The sequence below is a fragment of the Passer montanus genome, unplaced genomic scaffold (assembly GCF_014805655.1).
Source record: "Passer montanus isolate IOZ18808 unplaced genomic scaffold, ASM1480565v1 scaffold11, whole genome shotgun sequence".
NCBI classification, from domain to species: Eukaryota; Metazoa; Chordata; class Aves; order Passeriformes; family Passeridae; genus Passer; species Passer montanus.
The window spans coordinates 11,152,101-11,162,350 of NW_024357613.1; positions in this window are offsets into that span (position 1 = coordinate 11,152,101).

Here is a 10,250-nt window from a genome sequence, read left to right on the forward strand (position 1 = left end):
AAAGACAAAAAGTTGCAAAGCTTCCAAATTAGTAACAGCTCTCCAGAGGAGTGAGATCAACTCTTCTAGCAAACTGTGTTAGCCAAAACTGAAAATAATGTTAAGAAAGACATCTCTCACAATAGGTGTCATCCAACATAAGACAGGTTCTGGCTGTCAGATGCCACACTACCTTGTCCTGATCAACCCTAGTGTGTTGTCATGAAAAAAACAACTTTTAAAGAACAGCAGATCATGTTTACAATACTGTCACAACCTGGTTTTATTGCCTGAAAGTTACTTTGAGCAAAGAACATTCCTTAAAAAATTATAAATTAGTCCAATTAGTACATTTTCCCGAGCATTGTCTGTACTTCTGGCCTTGTCCCCAGCCTAGCCACATCCTGGAACCTCCTGCCGTGCGTGTAAGAGCACACATAGAAAATTGATGGCACTTCTCTTTTAGAAAGCTTAACGTAGTAACTGCGTCAGATGCAGGGATTGAAACACGACTGAATTTCACATTTGCCCCTTCAGCTTAGTGCCTCGGGAAAGCTTTTGTCACTGTTGTTCTCTGTTATTGAAGCTCCCAAACTAGAGATGTGATCAATAGACTTGAGCCCTGAGCTTCCACCTTAGCAGTCAAGATCCTTGTGCCCCGTTGCGATAGCAGTAACATCACCCTTACCTTGAAACAGGAAAAATGATAATCAAAATTTGAAAACTTCCTGAAGTTCTGATTCCTTTCTACTATTTATACACATTAGAAGCTATACAAGAAACAAAGAACTCATAACTACTTTGCCCAAAAACTCTTAATTGATCCTCTTCCCAAGTCTGAGAGAATGTGAATAGGTTTGCTAGCAGGGTTGGACTATCATGTGCTTAGGTCAGGATGCAGCAGCACTCATTAAGTGGGGGAGCAGAAAAGCAAAGGGAAAAGTAACTTGATTATTTTCCTTGATTACAGCTACAAAGTGCTGCCACTGTAATTGTTTCCAGAATTTGAGTTAACGCTGCTGTGATTAATTACTATGAAGCACCTTTGCTGAAAGTAGATTTTTATCAGAGAAGGGTAATAATTCATGTCTGTATTTTTGTTTTTATGAATGCTAGTTAGAGAGGTAAGGATCCTAGAATTTTATCCAATACTGCATTTCTTTTCTGATTGCCACCGAGGAAGTTTTCCCCTTGTTTTCTTTATAGACAAGCTTGAAAAATTCTCACCACTGAACTTGTTTGCAAGACAAAGAGCCATGCCCAGGGAGTTGTTCAGAAAGGTTTAGTTAAGGACTTCTTTGTCTAGAAATACATGTAAATTAAGGGGAAAAAATATCCACAAACTTGCCCAATCCTGGGTATCTGGTTTGTCAGTGGGATCATTTTACTACACTCAGTAGCTGAAAATTCAAGAACTCCCAGGTTGAAATCCTAGATTTTTAATAAGTAAGCTTTCTTTCAATGGCCTAATATCAGCAGTGAAGTTTACCAACCATTTTCACTCTAATGAGATTTTTCTTGTCTGAACTTGAGCTGATGCCATTCAAGGAAATGCTAACCTGAAAATAAACTCCTTTAAAGCCAAAGTATCATTTGACTTTGCTCCACTTTCTGTTTTCACTGCCTATGCAATTTGTTTACTCAGTGGATTTTTTTTTCCCAGGCTGGGACTTTTCCAGTGACGTGTCCTCAGCTGGAAGGGATGGGGAGTTTCTCACCACTGAGCAACATTGTGATTTTCCATTTTCCAGAACTCTTCCTGCATGCCATTTATAGTTGATGATACCGATCTAGTTTGGTTTTGTTTCCCTCCTTAAAGAAAGAGATGTGCAACTACAAGCCTTTCAACTCTCCTGCTCCGCTGCCATCAGCTTTCTTTTGTCTGCTGAGAGGAACTGGAAAGTTACAGCTGTGTCCCCACCCCCTCCTTCCCCTGCTCTGTTCACCATTTTCGACAGCCACCAGCTGTACCCATTTCCCCTGGAAAAACCTTGTTCTGGACCTCATCAGTTCTCGGTGCTGTTCTTTGATCCCACTTATCTTTTGTGTGGAACCGCATGACTTACTACATCTGTGTTATCGTACTGGCAAGGCACCAGCCTCACTAGCTCAGTTGGGTCCTCTTCTAGCTCAGTTGGCTGCCCTTGTTGTTTTTCATTCCTGTTTGCCTCAAATTTCAAATGGCTGTCTGCAGGTCCTGGCCGAGGCTTCTGCTGCCTACCTGATCTATTTTCTTTTGATGTCATACATTCCTTTAAAATGTCACAGTAAATTACCTTACATTTTCTTCTATAATTCCTTGCTGCTGTCTTCTGCAATGCTTCTTGCATCCAGAATAGCCACCACCAATTGTCTTGCTTTAAAACAAAACCGCAGGCACTGGCAAGTGAGAAACTACATATATAGCAGATAATTATACTAAACAGGAGGCATTATGGAAAAATTAATATCTGTAATTGGAGAGAGCTAGGTCTTATTATTTGGTTCTGATTTTTTTTAACAATAGGCCAAGAAATGCAAATAAAAATTACAAACTACTTGCAAAATAAGACTAGTATAACTGTGAGTGCTGTGATGTGTCTGGCAAGAGAGGTGCAAATCAATCAGCTGCTGCTTACGTAGGCTCCCAGTGCTGGGTTTGTAGAACACCAAATAGGACGTGACATGGTGAGGTGATGCAATATGTGCAAGTCCCCAAAGCAAGCTGTATTGTTTTTCTTTTTAATCATAGAAAGATTAAGTAAATATTGTAGTAAGGCTACTCCTAAAAGAAATTCTGGTCTCCCTGCCTACATTTTGGCATGCATTCACACAGGGCTTTTGCTGACTTTACAAAGAGCTGAATGTATTTTTGTGATTTTTGTGGAAGTTATGAAACTCAATGGGATGTGTTATGTTTATTACCCGCAACAGACCTTGGAAAGAAATCGTGGTAAAAAAGGACGGGATGGAACGTTTGGAGTACAGGATATGCCAGCGCAGTTCCTTTCTTTTGTTCACCAAGAATCATATGTACATACTTTAGAATGGCAAATCAATTCCTTTTCAACAAGATTATTCATACTGTGCTGCACACACAATTGAAAAAATGCAAGTCATGACCAAAACATTAATTCTACAAAAGTGATAAAACATCTTTTTCAAAATAAAAATTAGTGTTGGACTGTACTGGGTAGATTAGCTGTAAAAAGTCAAGCTTAAAAGTTGTTAAAATTCAGTGTTTAATAATGGTCAGCTGTACAGATCTTAATAAGCATGTACAATCTTAGTATGTAAAATACCCATCAGCAATGATTGCAAAGACTTCAGTCCAACCTCATGTTAGGGTCTGTTTCTTACGCTTTAACTGAACAGTGAGGCAACTGATTGGGACATTCAGCAAAGTAGGAGTCATGGAACATGTTTCCCGTATGTGTTTATATAAACCAGAAAAATTGTGTAACTTGTTGATGACTACTGGAATTTACGTAGCACTGTAGGAATTTTTGGTTGCGGCATTCATTCATCAGCACTTACAGTTGTGAAATCACTTGTGCCTGCTCTTTGTCCTCGATTACTTTATAAGCTATGCTTCAAGATAAGGGTCAAGTCTTTGTCTCAGAAATAGTTCAGCTTGGCTAACAGACAAAACAAGACTGGGACAGAACTATATTTGTTTCTCTGCCAATCTGTAATGAGACTTTGAATTAAGTATCGTGCTGATATCCATTTGCACAATACGTGGGAAACAAAAGTTTTCTGGGTTGAACATAACACCGTGTTACACATGCATGATACACATACAGCAGCATGACTTGTCACTGCTGCCTGCTAGATAACCTGTCTTTAATAGTGTGTATTACTTCTATGAAAAGGCAGCTGGATGATGCCAACACTGGGGAGTCCTATCAAAAGGTTTCTCTGTTACACTGTTTTATGAGTTAGTTTGTTTTGTTTTTTTTTTTTTTTAATCCCTTCTCAGTTCTTTACAGTTCCCTCAGGGAATGCTACTACTGAGCCCTTTTTTCCATTCCCAGCTTTCCTTCCTGGTTAGTGGATTTTTTTTCCTAGGTTACACTGTTGTTCTGAACAACTTCTAAGAAAGTAAATTTACAAATGTACTTTGTGTATACATCGTGTTGGTTCAGCCAGTGTGCTAGTAGACTGAAATACTTGTATTTTGGCAACCTATTCTATAGCAGGTGTGATTGAAAGTGAGTTCTCACTGCAGAAGAGTTTTTTCGAGTTGCTGCAGAAGTGGCATGCCCTTAGGGCAGAAAGAGATCAGCGATCCCACAGGGAGCTCTGCAAGCTTGGCTCTAGGTTTCTTCTCTAGAAGGCAGAATAAAGAATAAATAGGCCAGGTGATAGGTTGCTTGTACCACCACACATTGGCTGGGGTGGATCTGCGGGGCTGGCAATTACTCATAGCAGGTCACCTGATACAGAAATTTCTGTATCTCCAAGGTGACTAGTGCTATCGAAACTGGATAGACAGTTACTTATCAGGGTTTTGGATGTTATGGGTCATGTAGAAGAAAATATTTGACATTAAACAGACGATGAATGTAATTGAACCATCCTTTGTAGCCCTCACCCCATTAAAAAAAACCCAAAACAACAACAACAAAAAAACCCCAATTACCAATTTTTGTATGTGTGGTTTTGTCACCCAAAACAAACAAAAAAAAAACTTGTTTATGGTGACAGTGGGTGTCAGTAGCAGATGGAAGAAAACACAGCTAGATTAGGAACAACAGGGGATATAACCCATTTGCTGACTGGCTATGTGGGAACTGTCCTGGGTTTAACTTTGGCTTTTCTATATTACAAATCTGAAGACACACAGCAGTAAAATTCCCCCCACATCCTTCAGTTAGTATAAATGACATGTTTGTTTCAAGATCTGGATTAATAATGTCAGTCCTAACTTCAATTAATTCAGCTTTACTCATAAAGCTGACCCAGATTTCCTGGGTAGATCACAACCCTAAGAAAATCTGAGGCTCTGTTTTGATATTTGTCTGCAATGCCAGGCATGTGTTAAAGCAGCCTGAACAGCTCCTCTCCTGCCCAAGCCATGCCCACTAGTTCCTTTTCATCCACTGCGTTTCCCTCTGAGTTTATCCAGACTCCTTGTGCAGCCACAAAACAAACCAGAGCGAGGATCTCCACCCAGCTGAGCCAAGAAAGGGTGGAAGACTTGTTTTATTTTTGGCTCCACTGATTCCCAGCCTTGTCCCACTGCACAGACAGTTGCTCAGCACAAGGGAGGAATCCTTGTGGAGAAGAAAGGGTGTCCAAGCCAGATGCACACAGCTGAGATAAGGGAAATGCTCAGGGAGGGTTTGCAGCTGCTACCACTTAAATCATGTTGACCCGCAGCCTACGAAAATGCGTTGCTTGTGCTGGTTGTTGGGTTGGCCCAAGGAAAGAGGCCCATAGTTAGAAGCAGGGTTGTGCTGAAAACAGTTATTAATGCCTTAGAATTTAATTTTATGCTGTTAGAGATATAAAAACTCTTTTCAGCTGGGCTGAAATTTCAGCTACAAAGTGGATAAAGAAGATCACCTAGCAACAGCTCTACCCGTTTCAAAGCTGATACAACTGCAGTACAGAGAAGAATAGAAAATAATGAAGTGGGCTGTTTTTCAGGACAAAATGTCTTGTCTTTTCATTCTCCCTGTTCCCTCTGTGGTAATCAAACTTTGAATCAGAGACAAATAATCAAAACAGGCTTCCTATTTGAAAACAGCACAACCTTGTGTATGACCAGCATTGTGTACATGCTGTTTATACTCATTTGGGCATCTTCATTTCTGTGTCGTTGTTCAATAATTTACATTTAATTAATAATTTTTAGTTCTGTTCATGACTCCTTGCTGTTGTGTAGCAACACATCCTGGCATGTTTTTCTAATTCTTTGTGTTACAGAACATGCATAGGTCAGGCCTAAATTCAGAGTCTTTCACTGAGGTTTAGAAAGCCTAGAATGTGTGACATAGTGGATCTCTGACAAAACATCCAATTATATTAAAAAAAAAAAATTAAAATCATTTTAGCAGATCGAATTCCCAGAAAGTAGAAGGACATGTGAAGATTTTTCTCCTATAGGGGATTTTTGAGAAGCTGTTTCTTCAGGGCTGAGCTAGATACAGGACTTCACAAAGTGACTTTTCTGAAGAAGTTTTAACATTTTCCAGTAACAGCCTGGACTCTTTCAGAGTGTACAGATTTCAAACCCCAAATTTTAAACTATCCAGAGATCTTGGAAATTTGTTTCAGACCAGTACAGAGTAATTTTCTTACCTCCTTCTCTTTCTGGAGGAACTTAATCTCTCTGAGTAATTCCCTAAAAGCCAATTTGGACAAGTACATTTTCCACACAGAGTGAAAGTTTGAGGATAAGGATGATAAAGGGTTTTTTAAAAATTAATCTTAATCTAGTTGCAGTAGGTAAAACTAGCAATGAAAAGACATGGCATTGACTGTAGCTGTATCTGTATGAACAGCAATGGACCACAGGCACTATGTTCTCTGAGGCCAAGTCTATTCCACCATGTCCGTCATAAAATATCATTGTTCTGTGAAGCCTAAAGTGGTAAGAATGTGAAAGAAGCATACGACATGGACATATTCCAAACAAAGATTTTTTCCCCCCTTTCTCTATGAAATGCTTGGATGACAAGAATTTACAACCTATTCAACATCAGTGTTTAAAATGACATTTGCCAGTTTATTGTTGAAGTTCTCTAGATCAGTGGTGTTGCAGATGGAGGATACACCTCCCTCTCTCTACTTTGGAGTGAGACTTTTTTGGGAGGGAGTAGCATGAGTTCTTGTACAGCTTGTTCCACAATGCACACCAACAGAAAGCGAAACTAACCTCACAAGAGCAACGTTTGAACATCTGATTATATATTATATATATAACCATGCATATATATTACCATAACTTAATTTGTACTGAATATATATATATATATATATACATTCAGATTTGCTTTTTAAAAAGCCTGTGTGGCTGTCAGGCTAATCCCTTTGCTTTAGTCTGTATTCCTTTCCTTCGCCTTTGGCCGGTTTCTTGGGGTATTTTCAGGACTTCAAGCACCTCAAACGAGAGACTCTGGTCTTCATTTACTTTTGTACAGTATGTTACACATTTTTTGTATAATGAGGTCTTATAAATAAAATCAGGTCTATATGTATTTTCTCAGGTACTTTATTATAGCTCCTACGTGTATTATTATTCACAGGCTACATATTCACATACAAAATCATAGCATATATTTCTATAGGTACAAAATTATGATGCAGAAAGCCTGAGAGAGTGTCTATGGGTAATAACCTTTTCTTTGTGTGACTGGTCACATGAGAAAGATTTCTGCCAGTATAGTAGCCCAGATCTTAATCATTGTGCATGCAGGTTTATAGGCTGAAACACTGCCACTCTCTTTGCTATTTCAGGCTGTAGAGAAGTGATAACTCTCTGACAGCTATTTCTGTCCCAGTCTGCCTCCTGCACTAACCAGGACCACAGTTACTCCATTAGTTTTAACCACAGCCTCCAGTCAGGGCAAGCTTTTTACTAACATGTCCATATTCAAGCAGTAGAGAAACTAGAAACTGCAGCATCAGAACATTGCTCTACTTTGTGGAATCCAGTCACTCCCCAGCCCAGCTCCAAAGGCTATGAGTCATACTTTCCACTTAATTAAATTAGATGAGTTTCTCATATATCATGTCATACTTTGCCCTACTGCTAGTCATCTTCCATCGTGACATTTTAATTGTTTGATTACTTCATCCGTACTCAAAGCACCCTACTACAGTGATTCATTTTATGCTGTAGAACACATACTCTTCAATGTTACATACAGATATTTTTTACAGTGTGGATTTCCATTGAAAATCATCCCTCAGAGCTGATGCAAGTAAGGGCTCAGTTGTCTAGGTCAACTGTAAGACCAGTGTTAGTCTTCCAGGAATGACAGGCATCCTGCTTACAAGCTTGTTGTCCAGCTTCTTATCTCTGATACATCAAGCACACCATCAGCTGCAGAGGATCAATAGCAAGGAATCTTGTTTTTCAGGCCTGCAAATCAGTGCATGAAGTCACAGCTGTTGTCCCTCTTCAAGCACACCGAGCCTCTGGACAGACACCTTCTTCCCAGATAGATCTGCTGAGTAAATCATCTACTAAGTAAATCATCTGCCACGTCTGCATGTCTTGTCTAAGGCTGGCAATGTCCCCTCTCACAGTGTGAGATTTACATGTCATCAGTGCAGCACACACGTGTTTGGTGGTGTAGACTGATAGCTTGTGGTGATTACTCCAAGCATGATACCCAGTCCAGGGACCTGGGTTTAAAGCAGCTCAGTCCCAAGCTCACTCTGTGCTCCCTGCCCATACACAGATTCACTCCACTGATTGAACTATCACAGTGATACCTTAGAGGCTTCAGCTGAAAGGAAGCTTCAAGATTTAAATAGACTTGACAGGAGGCTGCATATATAGCATCCATTAGTCTGTTAATTTTAGTACTCTTAGATGAAGGAGAGTGTAGTCTATATCATACTGAATGTCTGGGTTGTTTCTGTTTGAAATTTTATTAAGAACTGTATCATAACCTTGCACTAGGGAATGATTCCAGAAGTTGATTTTGCTATTTTGTGCTTTCCCTGTTTACTTTGGACAGGAAAAGTAACTACTTTAACTTAGATCATTCTCAGTCTGTGAGGTTGTGATGCCCCCTAATGTCATGAAGACTAAAGACTGGTAATTTTGTTGCTTTGTCTCAAGGCTCTCTGTAGAAACAACACTGTAAATGACACTTTATTTTCTCAAATATATTGTGAAACTTTGTTTCAACATCCCTTTTTCATATTGTATACACATAAGGAATAAAATAACTTTTTTTTTTAAAGTCTTACTTTCATTTTAAAACCTTAAAACATAATTTGTCTCAGAAGTTAGGTTCTTAAGTATTTGTTGACACCAAACAAATAGGAATCAATTTAAAATGTTGCGTTCCTAGAATTTTCTTTTGATTTTTAAGTCAGTGCATACTCATACATTTTTAAATTTAGAAGATTACATATGTATTAGAGAATATAACCACAAGCAACCATAATACTAACTTCCACTGAAATCTAAAACTATGCTTTAATTTTACCATTTTTAGGTGGTTTTTTTCCCTTATGATACCACTAGAATGTAAGTACTATTGGAATAAAATACATCTACAGTAACAAAGTTAAAATATTTATTCACCAGTAGTCACCCATTCCCACAAAAGATTCATGCATGCTGAAATCAGTCATAAAGGCACACTGTACCTCTAAGTCATTTTGCCATGAACATTAAAACCAATAAGCAAGGAATAAATCAATTGAATAGGTAAATAAAAACCATACTTTTCTATGTTCCATGTACTTATGAGCTTATCGCATTGAGTCTCTTTCCAAGTGAACACCTACACCACAAAGTAAATGATATTATATGAATCACGTTTGAATATGGTTAGCTTCTTTCACAGTTACTTTCCATTAATTAAATCCTTTTGCAATCTGAGTTTGGCTAATAATCTGTTTGTTGGGGGGGTTTTGCTTAGTTTTTTTCAAGAAATGTATTTACTAGATAGAGCCAGAAGTGTCTGTTTCATAGAGCATCGCAAGGGATGTTTTTCGTGTTACATTCATTGTGACTTTATGAGCACATGGAAAATAATGCTATACTGAAGCAGAAGAGTAATAGGGTCATTGACCTGTATCACTATAGAAGAGGGCAACACCATGTGTTCTACTGTCAGGAGACGTACCTAATTTACTAATTTTCTGTAGAACAGATAACTTACATTAATATTGTAAGTAGTTACATAATTTATGACATTAAAAGTGTGAAATTATTCATCAGCAACAATTTGGGTAAATGTTCAGTATGTTATTAGGAAAAAGAGTTAAAATGTGTTTTGTTCCTGTGTGGTATTCTTTTAATGGTTTAAAGTCAAGAAAGAACAAAAACTCAGCTCCCCTAAACATGGCTGAGCTGAAACCAAAGCAGTGATACCCATGGCACAGAGGATGAGCGGCATCCTGGGAAAATGACTTTATTGTAGTGTCTGCTCTGCCAGGAAAAAGATTAAAATTGGTAAGAAGAAACCAGAGTTAAATGTACAAGCATCTAAGTACCTCTAAAATAAAAGAAAATTGATATACAGTAAAGAGGAACAGATTATCATAGACTATCAACACCTTGCAGTTGTGTTCTCAAAGGAATCCTTGAAATGACC